Source organism: Lissotriton vulgaris, unplaced genomic scaffold (genome assembly GCF_964263255.1).
Source record: "Lissotriton vulgaris unplaced genomic scaffold, aLisVul1.2 SCAFFOLD_2460, whole genome shotgun sequence".
NCBI lineage: Eukaryota > Metazoa > Chordata > Amphibia > Caudata > Salamandridae > Lissotriton > Lissotriton vulgaris.
Window position 1 is genome coordinate 103,645 of NW_028241987.1, and position 14,879 is coordinate 118,523.

The 14,879-nt window shown below is 42.5% G+C and overlaps 1 protein-coding gene across 1 annotated transcript in view; it reads left to right on the top strand.

Moving 5' to 3' along the window:
* LOC147669106 (kelch-like protein 33) overlaps positions 1-14,879 on the top strand; it is a 107,906-nt gene that overhangs the window by 77,047 nt on the left and 15,980 nt on the right. The window lies entirely within an intron of this gene.

Here is a 14,879-nt window from a genome sequence, read left to right on the forward strand (position 1 = left end):
CCTGGGACTCACGTCTGAGTATACCCAGCACACTCGGAGTGAAAATTGCAAAAAACACAGTTTCCATCAACTGTGTTTTTTGCAATTTTCACAGCAGTTCTAACAGCACAGCATGCAAGACTGTCAAATGCTGCACTTAGGTCCAGCATAACAAGAGCAGTTGTATCCCCTTCATCAGCCACTCTTCGCAGTGTCTCAGAGGCTAGAAGCAAGGCGGATTCCGTGCAATAATGTGGCCGAAATCCAAATTGAGTCTCATGAAGGATGCTGGGCTCCCCAATTAACTCCATCAGCTGAGATTTGACATGCTTTTGAGCCATTTTCGCTATGAGTTAAAGCAGAGAGATTTGGTGAAAGTTCTCTAGTTTAAAAGGGTTGAGAGTACGTTTTTTTGGAGGGGAATCGCCATTGTGTGTTTTCTCTCAGCTCAGAACAGACCAGCTTCAAAAGATAAATTAAGCACGGTGCATAGTGTGGGAGCAAGAGCGATACCATTTTGCACAATAGCCAGGGGTGCCGGGTCTAACAGAGAGCAAGATTTAATTTTAGCCACCAGGGAGCAAAGGTTATCCACTAAGATGCTCTTAATCATAAAGGAACTACTAGGGAGGGATTCTCCTAAATAGCTGGGGGAAACCATTATTATTAGCCGATTCAGGAAAGAAGGCATAGAGGGATGAGATTTTGTCCAAGAAAAAGTGGTCAATATCATTGCAGCTACTCGGACTAGGTGCTATAACAGCTGACACTGCGTCCTGTGATGTTAAAGATTTAACTATTCTAAAAATCTCACAAGGAGCATTTTTTGCCTCATCCATCTTTTGTGTAAAGAATTGAGTCTGCAAAAACGTGACCTGCTAATGATATTCCTTTAGCGCAAGCTGGTAGATCTCTTTGTCTAGAGAGCAATAACTCTTGCCAATTGCATTCCAAGCGCTTGCATGCCCTCTTAGCCAGCTGAAGATCCTCCGTAAACCACACAGCAGAGGGTCTGAGATGGGTAATATTCTGCTACTATTCAACTTCTCAGTCTATATAATTCCCTTTCTCAATCCTTACTGAAGCCTATAATGTGCACTGACAGTCAACTGGAACTCAAAAATGCCAAATGCAACTGCATGTGGAGATGGTGGCCTACCCACAGACGTTTTAAGACTTTCTCCGGTGAACTCATGCCATCTTTAGTGGATCTTTTTAGCTATATTGAAGGAGATTCTTTCAAGAATACATGGTTGTTTAATTTTTAAAGGAGAATAAAAATCGGTTCACTCATATAGACCGATTAGGCTACTTAACCACATGCGCGCTAGCGCAATTCCGCTCCTACACGGAGATTTTCTAAATCGCATGTTATGTGACGAGCTGGGCTCGTCATCAGCGTGCGAGGAGGCTACGCCATGATGAGCCCAGCTCGTCATCAGCCCCGAAGGGGTTAATACAGACTATAAATTATTGATGAAAACCTGGACGACCCATATAAAGCCAACAGAATAACAGTAAATCCATGAAGAACAAAGTGTCTTTGTGGTGGGCCGCTTAATGATGGCTAATAAAAATTCTTTAAATCAGGCAATAGATTACCTCTCTACGAATAACACAAAAGCCCTAATTATGACGATCGATGCAGAAAAGACATTCATTTTGGTGAACTGCGTTGCATTGTTTTATAGTTTTCAAAAATGTCATTTTCCTCCTCAGTTTATTGGAATTCTCTTTGAATTTATATAACGGGGTGCAAGCTAAGGTGATGGTCAATTCTGAGATGGCTGGTTCAATAACAATCAAATGGGGTACCCAGCAAGAGTGTACCCTTTCCCCCATCTCATTTAAATTTTTTATTGAACCCTTAGCGGTAGAACTCCACAAAGACACAATAAGGGCACCCATAGAAGGGATGGCTAGGCTCAGATTATTTGCATGCAATATTGTCTGGTATCTTCAGCCTGAACGGGTCAACATTAGCAGTGTAATGCAGACAGTAACTGACGTTACTAAACAAGCATTTGCAATGCAATAGGTCTCGTATTAGGAAAGTTTGAGCTATTGGTTTTGTAAATGACAATTTTGTTATTAATGGGTTGTTTTTGAAAATAGCTAAATTAATAGCTTTGTCATTTACAACGCCAATAGTTATAACTTTCGCAAATATGACAGCTATAGCATTTGTAATGCAACATGTTTTGTATTGACGTGACTTAGATGTATTGATATTACAAATAACAATGGCTTTTAATTTTTTTAAATAATTAATACTTAAATAAAAATGATTGTAATTTATAATGGCAATAGCTTAAACTTTTGTATATAACTTTTGTGAAGATTATGTTCAGTGACGAAAATCCAAGAACAGAAGTGAAATATTAACATCTTTTTGTGACATTTGTAATAAAGCTTGAAACATTGAGAGAACATATTTGAACCAGTGATGCTGTAGTGGTGCTTAGTGATGCTGTGGTTGCGTTGAGTGATGCTGTGGTTGCGCTGAGTTATGCTGTGGTTACGCTGAGTGATGCTGTGGTTGTGCTGAGTGGTGCTGTGGTGGTGCTGAGTGGTGCTGTGGTGGTGCTGAGTGGTACTGTGGTGGTGCTGTGGTGGTGATGTTGTGGTGGTGCTGAGTGATGTTGTGGTGGTGCTGAGTGGTGCTGTGGTGGTGCTGTGGTGGTGCTGAGTGGTACTGTGGTGGTGCTGAGTGATAATGTGGTGGTGCTGTGGTGGTGCTGAGTGATAATGTGGTGGTGCTGACTGATAATGTGGTGGTGCTGAGTGGGGCTGTGGTGGTGCTGAGTGATAATGTGGTGGTGCTGAGTGATGCTGGGGTAGCGCTGAGTGATGATGTGGTGATGCAGAGGCCAGAAAGTCACAACTAACGAGGCTAACAGAGGGCAGAAGGGCAGAAAAACAAGGGAAAACGAGTTTAACAGACTTAGATGTATTGATATTACAAATAACAATAGATTTTAATTTTTTTAAATAATGAATACTTAAATAATGTATTTAATTTGTAATGGCAATAGCTTAAACTTTTGTAAATAACTTTTGGGAAGATTATGTTCAGGGTTTTTTATTGTGACGAAAATCCAAAAACAGAAGTGAAATATTAACATCTTTTTGTGATTTGTAATAACGTTTGAAAGCTTGAAAACAGCATGAAACATTGAAAGAACATATTTGAACCAGTGATGCTGTGGTGGTGCTGAGTGATGCTGTGGTTGCGCTGAGTGGTGCTGTGGTGGTGCTGAGTGGTGCTGTGGTGGTGCTGAGTGGTACTGTGGTGGTGCTGTGGTGGTGATGTTGTGGTGGTGCTGAGTGATGTTGTGGTGGTGCTGAGTGGTGCTGTGGTGGTGCTGAGTGGTGCTGTGGTGGTGCTGAGTGGTACTGTGGTGGTGCTGAGTGATAATGTGGTGGTGCTGTGGTGGTGCTGAGTGATAATGTGGTGGTGCTGACTGATAATGTGGTGGTGCTGAGTGGGGCTGTGGTGGTGCTGAGTGATAATGTGGTGGTGCTGAGTGATGCTGGGGTAGCGCTGAGTGATGATGTGGTGATGCAGAGGCCAGAAAGTCACAACTAACGAGGCTAACAGAGGGCAGAAGGGCAGAAAAACAAGGGAAAACGAGTTTAACAGACTTAGATGTATTGATATTACAAATAACAATAGATTTTAATTTTTTTAAATAATGAATACTTAAATAATGTATTTAATTTGTAATGGCAATAGCTTAAACTTTTGTAAATAACTTTTGGGAAGATTATGTTCAGGGTTTTTTATTGTGACGAAAATCCAAAAACAGAAGTGAAATATTAACATCTTTTTGTGATTTGTAATAACGTTTGAAAGCTTGAAAACAGAATGAAACATTGAAAGAACATATTTGAACCAGTGATGCTGTGGTGGTGCTGAGTGATGCTGTGGTTGCGCTGAGTGATGTTGTGGTTGCGCTGAGTGATGCTGTGGTTGCGGTGAGAGGAGAGTGGTGAGAGGGGAGAGTCGTGAGAGGGGCGAGTGGTGAGAGGGGAGGGTGAGGAGAGAGAGGAGAGGGGAGCGGGATGAGAGGAGAGAGGTAAGAGGGTAGAGAGTAGATAGGAGAAGAGAGGTGAGAAAGAATAAGAGAGGGGAGAGAGGAGAGTAAGGAGAGAGGAGAGTGAGGAGAGGGTTGAGTGAGCAGAGGGTTGATTGAGGAGAGGGGAGAGTGAGGAGAGGGGAGATGGAGAGGAGAGAGGTAGGAGGGTAGAGAGTAGATAGGAGAAGAGAGGTGAGAAAGAATAAGAGAGGGGAGAGAGGAGAGTAAGGAGAGAGGAGAGTGAGGAGAGGGTTGAGTGAGGAGAGGGTTGATTGAGGAGAGGGGAGAGTGAGGAGAGGGGAGATGGAGAGGAGAGAGGGAGTGAGGAGAAAGGGGAGTGAAGAGACAGGGTAGTGAGGACAGAGGGAGTGGGGAGCGAGGGGAAAGAGAGGGAGGGGAGAGAGGGATTGGAGAGTGAGGAGAGGGGAGAGGGAGGGGAGAGGGGACTGAGGGGGAGAGAGGGGAGAGTGGTGAGAGGAGAGTGGTGAGAGGGGAGAGTGGAGATAGTGAGGATAGTGAGGAGAGGGGAGATTGAGGTGAGAGGGAGGTGAGAGAGGGAGTGGAGAGTGGTGAGAGTAAGGACAGCTATTCAGAGAAAAGGTTTTAGGCAGATTACTTCTACCGCAAAGTATGTTCTTGCAATCTACTAGAAAACATAAATTAGTTGATTCGCTTGTACATTGACAAACCTTATATCGGGTTAAATAGAGACCCGGGTGAGAGGGCGGAGCAGGCATTAACATTTTTGCAAAGTCCTCCTCCCAAGTGCTTGCTCTGCTGGTTTATGATAATAGCTGGGATGAATTAAGGAACCTATTTTATTCAACCTGCTGCCACAAAACGTATATCTCACTAAACAACATTAGTGGGCAGCCGGGAATGTCGTGTGCTTTACTTAAAGCCTTTGTACCTATGGATTTCTCAGGTTGAATTAGTATGAAAAGTTCACTGCCAGTCTTTCACCGCAAGAGGGCGGCAGAGACTGGACTAAATATCAAATGCAATGTTCACCAAATGAAACTAACTCCATGTTTCAACATTTTAAGCCCCATTGGTGAAACATTGCACTAATGCACATGTGTGTAAGGCGCATGTGAGGTAGCACGGGGAGCAGCAGCCTTTGATGTGCCGGCCGGCCGTGGGCAATGAATAATTAGGGGAGGAGAAATGCCAGCCTGAGGCAGAGCGCACGCTGGGGGAAGCTTCAGATACATTTTAAGCCCTATTCGTGAAACATTGCACTAATGCACATGTGTGTAAGGCGCGTTTGAGGTAGCAGAAATACACAAAGCGAAAAAAACGTCTAAATGCTGTATGGGTAATTCATGCAAAATTAGTAGAACTTTACTGGTAGGTGACATCAGGTGAGTTTGTGCCATGGGTATGATTGCATGTACATATTATACAAGTGCCCAGTAAAAGTTCAAAGGGCAATGTGATAAGAGTGAAACTGAGCTCACACACAGTTATAACTTCGTTATAACTTTTTGGAGGTAAGGATGAAGGGTGGGGAAAGCCTTCAAGGCAGCGCTGGGAGGGGGGCTGGGCACGAAGGAAGGAGAAATGCAAGTCATGGCCTGTGGCCGTGAAGTGTGAAGCAGTGGGCGGGGAAGCGTATCCTTTTGAAGCTCTCAGAGGCAGGAGCAAATGGTAAGGGGAGGAGAAATGCTGCTGGAAGGCTCGGGCAAGCTCATGCACGAGGACGTGCACTTCTAGAAATCCGCTGGTTTAGCTTTTTGGTTTCACCCCAATAGGTCTCTCTACGAGACCTAAAAAGGAAGATATAAGATTAATCATACCAAAACCAAACTATTGCTTTTTAACCTAACAGCTGCCGACCTTTTGATCTTATTACAACCTCAAGCAAGGATGCAGCCTCAAATAACATACCTGGGGATATCAGTGACAAATTTCTCAAGTCTGTTGCATCTGAAATATGAAAAAATGCTGCAAAAGATAGAGGCAATGCTCAATAGCTGGTCACTGCTCCCCTTTGCAATAACAGGGCGTGTTTCTATGATAAAAATGTTTATGCTACCATTGATAACATTTCTTTTTTCTAATATTCCAATAAAAATCCTAAACAGTTTTCTTCAAAAACTACACACGCTTTTTAGAAGCTTTAACTGGAATAAAAAAATCATCTAGGGGACGTTGGGGATACTACAACTTCAGAAGTTGCAAGGAGGATTGGCATTGCACAATATGCAAAGTTATTATCAGGCCGCTTTGATGAATATTCTCTCCAGTATTTAAATGGGTGCAGATCATTAGATACATTTTTTATCAACAAGATGATTCAGGAATCAGAAATCAGTTAACAACTTTTCATTAAAGTCGCTAAACTACCGAAAAAGAGCAGACACACATTTTTACAGGATATTTATGGGCAGACGAGTGCCCTAAGAAAACCTTATGATGCCTTTGATGGATTGACTTTGTTGCTGCAGGAGGGTAGATACCTGGGGCTCCTTTTAGCAGATGGTGAGGTGAGATTCTGGATCTCCATAGGCTTCAAGACCTATGCCAACTTTTTTGTCAAAGGCAAATCTATCTCCTGGGTAGAACTAGTAGCAAGGAGTGGTTCACAATGTACGCAAAATTTTCTAAGTTTTAACCAGATCAAATATTTTCTGAAGGTCACACTAAAAAGTGAATAATGACCCTCATTCATTCAGTAGAGCTCTGTAGCTCTGTTGAAGAACATATTGCTTGGAAAAGGGAATTGGTACAGATTGCTGAAAGAGCTTTCCTTGTCGTACTATGAAATTTGAGGAGCCATACAAAAAGCATGTGGGGGAACTCAAAAGGTTTAAGGCCATTTGGCAATATCTAAAATAAGATCATGGTTATTGTTAAAGCTCTGCCATTTACCATGGACCCCTTCATTAATATAGTAAGTCGGGATACTAGTTTAGACCATCAATGAAAGAACATCAGACAAGAGTCTAGGAAAATTGGGGGTAGTGCTATATTAAAAAAAATCAGAATCTGGTTTTATCTTATCTGCTAAGCACTCTGCTGTGTACCTTCTATACACTAATGCACTTTATGCACAAGGCACTTTCCGTTAAGAATTAATGTACTTTATTGAGAAAACATTCAGTAATTCAAAATATGTTTGAGTAGTATGGTTGCACTTTAATAATCATTCCACTTTTTATGCACTCAAAGCACTTTCTTTATCATCATATTTAAACAGTCAATTCAATTCAAATTCAAAATCTTTATTTTGGTTAAAACAAACCATAAAAGAGTCATAAGCATAAAAACAATACAATCTCCTAACAACAACCACCAAGCTCAAACAATATCAATTTCCAAATAAAAACAGATCATAGAAAGCCATGGACATCAATACAACAATTTCTCTAAAAGAGAGGGTAGTGCCAGACATTTTCAGTTACAAGCGCACTATTACAGTTGGTCCATTCTAATTTATATAGTGCAAGAAAGAATGCAATATTAAAAAATGTGGGACAATAAATAGTAATAAATAATGATAATAGTAAGTAATAGGTGCTGTTAATAATTAATCTCGCTAGAATTTTTTTTAAACGATAAAATCATGTACAATTTAGAGGGTATTACATCCATTACATATAGCGAACTAGAGTGATTTTTCGATACTGAGCCCGCCACTCAACACATAACCTTTTTCCTTCAAAATTGTTGAAGTGCCTAATATTGCATCCTTACTGGGCAAGTACATACAATTACAATTTTAAACCTCGCCTTCTTCGTACTATTGCCACTGCAAGGAGGAATCGACTTAAACTGAATACGATGGTCTCTGTTGTGTCACCTTTAAACACTCTTTCTGCTTCCTTAACATGTCTGAAGCCTAAGAGGCGGCAAATAGGCTTTAGCTACTTTTTCCTAATATGAAGATATGCCAGGCATAAGAATAGAACATGAGCCTCATCCTCCCTTGCGCCAATATCACACAGTTCGCAACTCTCTAACAAGACATTCTCTGTAGGACCCTTATTACATGCCCATTTTGATGTGTTAGCCTTTACTTGTAGAACGTCATAACGAAACTTTAGATACAATGATTTTGCTATGTTTGGTAAGATTTCCTCCAAGAAACTCTCAAATTTACTTTCTACTTTCACATCAAAGAATTTAAGAGTAAGAGTTCCAATTTTTGGGTTCTGTATTGTGGAATTTAGGACAGATTCCCAGAACCTTTCCCACAATAGTTTTTTACAAGATAGGGTCAGAGAGCCGGGGTCTGTCCAGTAATGGTATAATCCCAACTTAAGGAGCCAGTTTTCAATGTGGGTCAGCCATGCCAACCGAGTTGTGTTCCTTATATCCATAGTTTCTTTTAATGCTTCTCTATAGTCCACTAATTCGTCCGTTGACCACAGACGAATCCAATATAGCAATGGACGTAGAATAGCATGGTCATCGGAACGATGTATGTTCAAGTCTAAGAAAAAAGGGATTAAGGGGGTGCAATGTGGTACTGCTAGTAGTTGTCTAAAAAATCTATTTTCATGTACTGAAAAAGCATGTTTAGCAACATGGCCCCACAGTTCTGCCCCGTAAAGTGTGGCGGATTGAGCTTTATACTTAAACAGCTCAATTGCGGGCTATACGGCTCTGGTATAACTATTTCTGTGCCTTCTGGCTATAGGTGCTAGGTTTTGAGTTAAAATTAATTTGGATTTTTCAATTTGTGGCTTACAGTTCATTTTTGTATCAAGTGTAATGCCCAGGTATTTAAAACTATGCACATGCTCGATCATTTCATTATTAACAGTAATTACTTTATTAGAACTCTTGTGGGGACTAATTGTCATATATTTTGTTTTAGACTAATTAATCTCCAGCTTCTTATCCACACAGTAAGATTGGAATTTATTAAACAAGTTCTATAGTCCTCTTGGGGTCTGGGAGATTAAAATGGTATCGTCTGCAAATAGCAGAGCCGGCACTGCTTGACCAAAGAGAAAAGAGTCTGCGCCAGCCCGCATCCTTGCCTGACGCCTCTCTTTATATCTATACATTCCGAAAGCTCTCCGTTATGACCCCACCTCACCCTTGCGTAGTTATCCTCGTGCAGCCTAATGATTTGTTGGAGGATTTCCCCGGGATACTCTGATCCCTTAGTCTTATCCACAACTTTCCCCTAGGGACAAGATCAAAGGCCGCTCTGAGGTCCACAAAAGCCACGTAAAGGTGAGAATTCCTAATAATAATGTATTTCCATGTTAAACATAAAAATCTAAAAACTTGATCGACAGTGCTAATTTTCCCTCTAAAACCAGCCTGGTATTTAGTTAAAATAGAATTTTCTTCAATCCAAGCATTTAACTTGCTAAGCACTTGACGAGCAAAGACCTTTTGAAGAAAATCCATCAGACTGATAGGTCTGTAATGTGCTGGGTTAAGTCTGTCTCCCTTTTTAAAAATAGTCACAATTTCAGCACCCCTCCAGGTCTCGGGAATTGAGGCACCACTTGCAATTTCATTACTAAGAAGGTTGATATACGGGCCACAACATGTTCTCGAGCTTCCAAAGGTCCCCAGGAATTTTATCTGGACCTGGTGCTTTCCCCAATTTGATTGCATTGATGGCTGTTTCAGTGGCTATCTTACTAAATGATAAGGGTGTCGTACTTAAATTCAATCCTGAATCTTCTTCAATACACCTTTGCTCGTGTCCACCACATGAATATAACGTGGAAAAATGTTTTACCCAAACATTTGCCTCTATGAACGAGTCCTTGGACGGTGTCTCTTCTTTCTTTCCCCTGGCTAAAAGACCCAAAAACGTAGACTCATCTTTTAGTTTGCATGCTTCTAGTAATTCTGACCAAACTTTTTCATCCCAACCCTTTTTTGCCATTACTATTGGTCTATTGTATTGCTTCATTTTTTCTCTTACAGTTAGTATGTCCTTCCCTTTTACAGCTGTTATCAGTTCCTCTTTAGCCTGACGGCATGCTTTATCATACCATATTCCATCCTTTGAGGGGATACTTTACCCGGTGCATGCCCGTTTGATTACTTTGGTGATTATTTCACTGAGCCCCCGTATCAGTTTTTCATGCACCTCTAAAAAGGGAGTGCTGTTAGTGTTACCATCAACTAAAGGAGACATAAGCTTTACATAGAGCTCATAGATTTTCTTAATAGTACAGCCATTTCCCATAACTACGCGCCATGTCAATGCCCTGCGGTTATTAGACTCTAAAGGGTTAAACAATCAAGATCAATTGGCATGAATTGGTATACGTATATGATCCATGTAATTTGTTTGTTTTATTTAAAGCAACTAGTCGATGTTTTTAATTCTTCTGCTCAATAAAAAAAATCCCTTCCTCTTTCAGGTGGTTAATGTTTTGAATCTAATACATAGTTACCACATCAGCACTGTGCAACCATCATCATCATAAAAACTGTATTTGATCTTAAATGAAAAAGATATTAAAAGTACTGTACATCGATATCACAGAGCATAACATTTCCTTAAAATTTGCAGGTTAAGCAAGCAGTAATTTCACTCAAACTATATTACAAATATTTAATACTTAAAAGATAACATCACTAATGTTAAAAAATGATCTACCCCACATGGCTGCATACCTTACAAAACATATACCTGGAGCGTCTTAACCAAACTTGAACATACCACATGGTACAATCCTCAAACTGCTGCCTAAACTCCAAGTATATGGAAGGAAAAACGGGGGAAAGGGAAGTGAAATACAAATATCAAATTTTCATCATATTCATGCTTAAAGTGACCAGAGAATAATTTTCGTTTTTCTCATACAAGGCCAAAGGAAACTAGCTATTGCAAAGCTAATAAACTGATTACTACATTTTTAAAGAAAACTAAAAGCCACTCTACATTGTCTAAAATTATAATGTCTTTGAATCGGTAAAATATATCTTGCTCTTTCCATTTTGTATAAATCACAAAATAAGATGATATGAAGTTCTGATTGTTCCAAGCCACCATCACAAGGGCAAACAGTCAAGTAAGAGGGCTCAAATTTTCCCCGGATAGCCCACCATCAGAGGGATCAAATTCATGCGAAACCTTACTAAATATATCGATGCTGTGAATTTTGAATTTCCTCTAGGTAAAGATATTCTCTCTCTGCTAAAGCCGGGAGGCGATGGTATATCCTTACTGTTGATTTGTCTTTATTTATCTCTATTCGATCATGCGCCACCTTTGCCAAAATATTTTCCTTTAAGTCCTTATTGGATAATTGATGGCATGCGCTAGGATTTGATTTCTAAACAAGTCCTCCTATCCTAAATAATTCAAAGTTGATCTCTTCAACATCGTAAAGGAACTCTCCAGTCCCAGCTTCTGCACCATCGACATCCCGCCGTCGCAACCCCTGTGCGACGCCCTCGTCTCCTTCTTCCACCACAAAATCACCAACATCCACAACAGCTTCAACTCCCGGATGAACCCAACGGACCCCACTATGACGAACTCATCCAACCCCACCGACCACGACCTTCTGACCACATGGACCAACGTGAGCACCGAAGACATAATCAAGACCATGAGCACCATCCACTCAGGCTCCCCATCGGACCCTCTCCTCCACCACATCGCCAACAAAGCCAATAGCCTCATCGCACCCCACCTGTGCAACATCATCAACCTCTCCTTCGAAACCGCCACCTTTCCTGAGAGCTGGAAGCACGCCGAGATCAAGGCCCTACTAAAAAAGCCCAAGGTGGACCCGAGTGTCCTCAAGAACTTCCAGCCCATCTCCCTGCTTCCGTTCCCAGCAAAAGTCATCGAAAAGACCGTCAACACCCAGCTCACCCAAAACCTAGAAGACAACGGCATCCTGGACACCTCCCAGTCTGGTTTCCGCAGCAACCTCAGCACCGAGACTGCCCTCATAGCCGCCACAGACGACATCAGAATCCTACTCGACAACGGCGAGACAGCCGCCCTCATCCTCTTGGACCTCTCCGCCGCCTTTGACACCGTCTGCCACCACACACTTCGCACACGCCTCTACGACGCAGGGATCTGAAAAAAAGGCCCTGGACTGGACCACCTCCTTCCTCACCGACAGAACCCAGAGAGTCCGCCTCCCCCCGTTCCAATCTGGAACCACCAAAACCTTCTGCGGCGTCCCGCAGGGATCCTCCCTTAGCCCGACGCTGTTCAATGTCTACATGGCTCCCCTCGCACGCATCGCTAGACTACACGACCTCAACATAATCTCCTACGCCGACGACACCCAGCTGATCCTCTCCCTCACCAAGGACTCCCTCACCGCCAAATCCAACCTTCACCTGGGTATGACGGCGGTCGCCGACTGGATGGAGGCAAGTCGGCTCAAGCTGAAGACGGATAAGACGGAGATCCTCATCCTCGGGTCCAACCCCTTGTTGTGGGACGACTCCTGGTGGCCTCAATCCCTGGGAACCCCCCGGCACCAACCAACTACGCACGCAACCTGGGGGTCATCCTTGACTCCAAGCTCAGCATGACCAACCAAGTCAACGCAGTCTCCTCGTCATGCTTCCACACCCTCCATATGCTCCGCAAGATCTACAGATGGATCCCAACTAACACGTGGAAAACAGTCACCCACGCCCTCATCAGCAGCCGATTCGACTACGGAAACGCCCTCAACGACGGAGCTCCGTCAAAACTCATCAGCAGACTCCAAAGAATCCAGAACGCCTCTGCACACCTGGTCCTAGACGTCCCAAGCAGAGACCACATCACCCCGCACCTGAGAGACCTGCACTGGCTCCCCGTCGACAAAAGAATCACTTTAAAACTCATGATCCATGCACACAAAGCACTCCACAAGGCCGGCCCAGCCTACCTCAACAGCAGACTCTCCCTATACATACCCAACAGGAGGCTCCGCTCCGCCGACCTATCCCTGGCCACCGTCCCACGCATCCACAGAGCCACCTCCGGGGGCAGATCCTTCTCCCACCGCGCCGCTGTCACCTGGAACGCTCTCCCCTTACACCTACGACAGACCACAGACCTCCCGGCCTTCAGGAGACTACTCAAGACCTGGCTCTTCGACCACTAGCTGCAGCCCCCCCCCCCCACCCCCCAGCGCCTTGAGACCCTAACGGGTGAGTAGTGCGCTTTACATATTAACTGATGATTGATGAACATGATGCAGCCATTTTATTGTTTGTACATTGTCTAATTTAAGGCAATCCTTTATAATGGATTGGGTTAAAAATACAGTGTTCTTCCTCCAAATTGAGTGCCATAATGCTATTTGCGCAAACCTTACTGAATCGCCAACAAATTGACATTTAAAATTGGAACATGATGCCGGGAGAGAAAGCACTGCTTTAAAAATGTATCCTCCAGGTTCTGTAACTGCTTAATTGGAGACATCCCTTAAACCTCTGCTCCATAAGTAGTGGCTCGGATTGTCTTAACATTACATATACTCTTACAACCTTTATAGGTATTCTGCCCAGTTTCTTGACAACTTTAGTGATAGCTGTCATGCTACTTTCCATCACAAACACCCTATTTTTAACCATGTTAGTCCAAATGTGTCCGTTGCCATACATACCTCCAGATAGGAGCACTGTACAATCGATTGTATGTCTACTCAGTGTTATAGTTTATTGAAAGGACATCCAATTACCTTTGGAGCCAGCCGTGACCACTGCCCTTATGACGTATTCCTCATGGCCTCACCTTCTTCTTCAGGGATAGTTGTTCCAGCAATCCATTACAGAAACACGCAATGGATATTTTGACACGAACTGGGACTCGACTAACAGCAAAGCAACAGTATGGGATGGATTCAGTGTGCTGGTCCTGCACTAGGCAAAACTTATGGAGTGAGCTATCAAATACAGTAATACATTATGCCACAAGAAGATAGTTCAGCTGAAAAGAGGTTTGCTACAGGTCCCAAGAAACAGTGACGCTGTTATGGGCCCAAGAAACGGTTCTGCAGTTAGAGCCCTGAAATGCCACCTAGGTGATTTGTGTACACGACCCGCCATTTATTCATACAAGTCATAAACAGAAAGACTCAATACAAAGGATAATACACCAGGAACATTTTTAGTTTGGCTGCTGAAGAGGGACATCAAGCAGAAAAGTGTAATATATATACTGAATAAAGACGGAGCAATTCAGGACATTTGGGAGACAATTAATGGGGTTTTCTATAGGTATCAGTATGAACTATACTCACAGTTAGCCCAAAAATGAAATTAACATTTTTTAAGAAATAAAACTCAGTTCTTCAGTAGGATGTGGTAGCTCAACGTTTCTTGATAGCTCTGCACTCTCTTTTTCAGGTGTAGATTAATTATCAGCATGCTCTTTTAACTGTGATTTGTTGTTGCCATCTAGCAATCCGAGACCCAGTGGCCATGTTGCTAAGTTTCAGGCACTTACATTCTGAGAGCCAGATGGAAGAATTAGTGGAACCTGGCTGATGTTCCAGAGCAGGAATGGATGTTATTGGGATGGGTCTCTGTAAAGTAGAAGGCTTCACTTTTAAGTTAATAGCTTTATTGTTGAAACACCAAGAGAGCAGGGAACTACAGGAGGAAGCAACTTGTACAGGTCTCCTCCAGGCAACAGCTCCTTCCCAAGGCTCCAGAAAGGAATCTGGAACCCTACACTAGAGAGCTCAAGAAGGAAAGGGTTTTAAGGGTGAACAAAAAATAATAAAGCATGTCAAGATACATAACAGATCTACCCCCGTAAAAAAAAAAACACAAATTACAAAAAATCCTGAATACACATGAAAGAATAAAACACAATTACATTTGCTCAAAAAAATGGCATTGCAAAACTCAACTATGTGGCATAGA